Raw genomic sequence first — 5,268 nt, 5'->3', positions numbered from 1 at the left:
AAAAAAGGAAACCACACAGAGAGTCACGTTTGGAGTGCCTTTGTTCATGGGTCTGTCATCAATAACAACACAACAATAATCACTATCAAATACCTCAGCACCACCACCACCACCACCACCACCACCACCATGGTTATCAACGAAACCGCAGCTATCGCTGCCACCTCTGCCGTCCCAACGTCGATGTTCCACCGCGACCACCAGAAGTGCGTTTCTATTACGATTTCACCGAGTAATGGTGCAAAGCAGAAGTACATCACACACTCGCCGCGGCCTGCCTTTTCAGTTTGACCAAGGCTGGTTGTTGGTCAGTCACAGGACAATTGATGTGTGCTCAAGCTAAAACTGATAAATGCAAGGGGCGTTCGTAATTTGCTCGCAACGACGATCACAATGGCCACCCACACAGGTTGTCTCTTAAAATAAAATGAAAAAAAAAAAAAGGTGGGTGGATATGTTACAGGACTTAGTGTTCATATAGTTCAGGATTTAAGATGTTAAGAAAAGCTGCTGAGGCGAGCTTAAGTATGTATGCACACACACACGCACATTGATATGAGTGTGAATGATATATATATATATATATATATATATATATATATATATATATATATATATATATATATATATATAATTATACATATACACATAGTATACATATACACGTGTGTATAAGGTATACAAGCATACAGACATCCATACACAAATATATATATATATATATATATATACACACACACAGGTGTGTATGTACATATATATGCATATGCACGCATGTTTTGTATTCATACACCTGAATGTATATATATGTGTGTGTGTGTATATATATATATATATATATATATATATATATATATATACATACACACACACACAGTACACGTATACACGTGTGTACAAGGCATACATGCACACAGGCGTCCATATGCAAACATACGTACACACACATATATCTAAACATATATTCACATATTTACATGCATATATATCTAAATATATTTATATTCACATGTATATATCCACATATATCTAAATATATATTTATTCACATATATACATATATAGAAACACACATATCTAAATATATACACACACACACATACATTCAGGTATATACACATACACATTTATATACACATATTCAGGTGTTTGTAAACAAAACATTCGAATACACACACACACACATTCAGGTGTATGCATACAAAACATTCGAGCATACACTCACGCATGTGTGCTAGTCTCTGTGCGTGTGTGTGTATCAGTGTATGCGTGCATCAATGGGTGGGAGGTGCGTGACTAATTTCTCCATTGATGTGGCGTCTAGAAGTGGTGTTTAAACAATTAAGGTGTGAACTTTCATACGTCTGTCGTTGCAGTCGTCGTCGTCGTCATCTTTGTCATTGTTGCTCGTCATCGTCGCAGTTACTTTCTTATTTATTTATTTATTTATATACTTGTTATTGCTGCAGTTGCTTTTGTACTGTCATTCGATTTCTTTACTTTCCTTTTTTTTTTTTAAACGTTGTTCTCGTTCGAGAATTCTGTTGCCGTTGTCGCTGTTTGCTTTTGATGCTCTTTCACTGCTAATGCCAGTACTGTAGTTGTCTTACTTCGTTATTGTTGTTGGTCTTTTTCTGGACGATGATGATGATGATGATGATGATGAAGGCGACGATGATGATAATGAAAGTTACGGTGGACCTGAGGACGACACTCTAATATGGGCGGGATTCCTCTCGACGATAAAAAGAATATTAGTTTCAAATTTTGGCACAAGGACAAGAATTTGGCGGAGGGGTGAGTCGATTACACCGACCTCAGTGTTTAACTGGTACTTAACTTGTCGACCCCCGAAAGGATGAAAGGCAAAGTCGACCTCGGCGGAATTTGAACTCAGAACGTAAAGACAGACGAAATGCCGCTAAGTATTTTTGGCTGGCGTGCTAATGATCCCGCAAGCTTGCAGTCTTCCCTAAAATTATTATAATTATTTCAAATATTTTCCACAAGGGCAGCTTGGGTGAGATGGGAGTGAGTCGATTACATCGACCCCAGTGTTCAACTGGTTCTTATTTTATCGACCACCGAAAGGATAAAATGCGAAGTCGACCTCGGCGGAATTTGAACTCAGAATGTAGCGGAAGACGAAATACCGCTAAACATTTCGTCCAGCGTGCTAACGTTTCTTATTTCTTTATTGCCCACAAGAGGCTAAACATAGAGGGGACAAACAAGGACAGACAAAGGGATTAAGTCCATTACATCGACCCCAGTACGTAACTGGTACTTAATTTATCGACCCCGAAAGGATGAAAGGCAAAGTCGACTACGGCGTGCTAACAACTCTGCCAGCTCACCGCCTTCGCTGAAATTATTATAATAAAAATATTTTATCTGTATGATTATTTTGTTCTCTTAATGAAACGGAAAAGAAGACTGATTTTTTTTTTCGAGACTGTAAAAATATAATAGTTATATATGCCAACCAAGTCTAGGAATCGAACTCACCCAATAACCGAGTCAGTAAGCTACGCATCTTCTAATTTCCCTACCTTGATTATTTCTTGATAAGCGTGGTGGTTGTTTTCGTGAGCTGTTAAAGTTTTCTAGGTTGCCATGCCCAAGGAAGCCTTTTGTTTTCACGATATTCTGGATTCCGTAAATAACGAAGAAGACCACTAAATGCGTCTATCTAGATTATATAATTTTTCTTACCGTAGCGTTACCCTTATACTTCAATATAATTTGACTGAGCTCTCAGATGCAGTTGTATTCAGGCCAGGCTTGATTCAACAGGCGAACCTGCAGACGATAACGTCTCAGCCATGGTCGTCTCATCTTTTTGAAGACACAGTGCACCCAGTTCTGCATTATGTGTTGTATCCTCCTTTTCTTTGACGGGTTTATGAGCTTATTTGAGGAATACTTAACTATTATGTTTTGCACATCGAACAACAATGTGGAGGCTATACTTTTGACTCATAGCATCAAGAGTTATTATTACTGGTGTTTTTTTTAGCGTTAAAGAGTGCGATATTAATTATATACATTTGGACATATGTAGACAATAGTTCCTGCTAGAAGCATGTAATACTTGGCAAGAGGCTGTTCTTAAATCAGAGATAAGGGAATATCCAGGATCTAAATAAACGAGACAAAACAATCTCGCTTGTACACACTCGTACAGACGGAAAGAATTCATTCATCGTTGTTATCAAAATATCAAGAAAAAAAAATAGTCATAGAAAGTTTCGAGCTATTTAAATTGTTATAGAATTTGTTTTTGAAAGAAAAAAATATATATTGTTTAACAGAGCATTTCCTATCAGTTCGATTTGTCTTGAAATCGATCAGCTTACAGAGCTTACAGAAAACGCAACCCAAGATGTCAGACGAGTAAAAATCGTATATCGCATTTTAATATCGGTCAGTAGCTTACATTAATAAATATATACACCTAATTTATTATATAGTTTACCTTCAAACGTGAAAAGAAAAACAAGCTAAACCAAAACAGCAAAACACAAACACTAGTGGTGCAAATTAAATACTGAATAGGAATTTTTTCCACTTTACATTTTAATGCTACTTAAAATACTGTTAGCTTAAATTTTTATCAAACCATAATCTGCACAACAATAAGATACGAAATCTATAGAACCACATAAGCTATAAAATATGCAGAACTACAAAATATACAATCTATACGATGATAAAAACTGCTAAACTATAGATTATAAAATCTATTAAACTATAAACTATAAAATCGATAAAGCTATAAATTATACAATGGAATGAAGAACACTTATACACTATAAGCAAAACCTATAAAACTACGAATGATAAATATATATGTAGCGATAAACCACGTAATCTGGCGAAATATAATATTGATAAAATGATAAACAATGAAATGTGAAACATGCAAAAAAACTATAAAATAACGTATAAAAACGATAAAAATACCTTTAAGCAGATCGATTTCTCGCTTTAGATTTACGCCTGAAGATTTATATGTCGAGGAGTTACTGGGAGGTGACTCTGCTTATATCTTTCTCAAAGGCGTAAATAATAATAATGATTTCTAAATTTGGCACTATGTTTCTACAGATATTTGGTGGTGGAGGTGTAGTCGATCGAGTCGCTTGCAGTAATTCACAGGTACTTTTATTTTATCGATTCGGTAAAACTGAAAAGTATAGTCGACTTCGATGACTTACAAAAGCATAGTCTTACCATAATTTCTTATATCGGCAGAAAGCCAGAAATTTGTGGAGACAGAACAGTCGATTAATTCGACACCAGTTCATGATAAATATTTTATTTCACCGAACACGGAAGAATAAAACGAATAGTTGACATCGTTGGGATTTGAACTCAGAACGTTAAAAAAAAGAAAATAATCATTTTCATTTACCTGCCTCTGTAAAAATTCTCCCACTGCACCAACTTTGGCCAGAACACAATAACAGCGACGTAAATGAAAGGAAATTGCAACAAACGAAAAATTGGAAACGTGATAGTGTTGTACAACATTACTATTACCCGGCAGTGAGACACAAATAATGTTCAGATAACCATTCCGTGGAGATATTGACCTAATTCAAGAAATTAGCTTTCAACAGCCATATTTTTTGTGTAATAAAAAATGTACTCGACATGACGTGTGTAACAATTTGATGGGCAATAACATCTTCTCACTCTTCTATGTAAACTAAATCTGCGTGTTCCATGCACCATGTAGTTTCCTTCTGTAAATTCACCCACCAATCTCCTTCGTACGCTTCTATAACTCCATGCATTTCTTATTCTGCTTCCTCTTTTTCTTGTCATAGGCAAAAGAAAACGACCATGCTGACAACATTATCGTTCTGGTTATAATTTTATTCTCTTTTAGAATTGCTGTGAGACTGCATATAATGTTCCTTGGCGGTTAGAGTATGCCATTTCGAAATACGCACACATACATAGACGTTTACAGGAATACGCACAAACACACACGCACAGACAAACGCATATCTATAAATACACAAACATACATATATGCATATACACACACCCATATATATATATATATATTCATATATATGCACGCCCATACATATGGACATAAACGCTATCATATATACGCATTAACACATGCGACCAATATATGTATGTGTGTGCATATGTATATATATATACATATATATATATGCAATACATACAATATATATAAATACATACAATATATATAAATACATACAATATATATATATATATATATAT

Source organism: Octopus bimaculoides, chromosome 3 (assembly GCF_001194135.2).
Source record: "Octopus bimaculoides isolate UCB-OBI-ISO-001 chromosome 3, ASM119413v2, whole genome shotgun sequence".
Lineage (NCBI taxonomy): Eukaryota > Metazoa > Mollusca > Cephalopoda > Octopoda > Octopodidae > Octopus > Octopus bimaculoides.
This window is presented reverse-complemented; position numbering follows the sequence as displayed.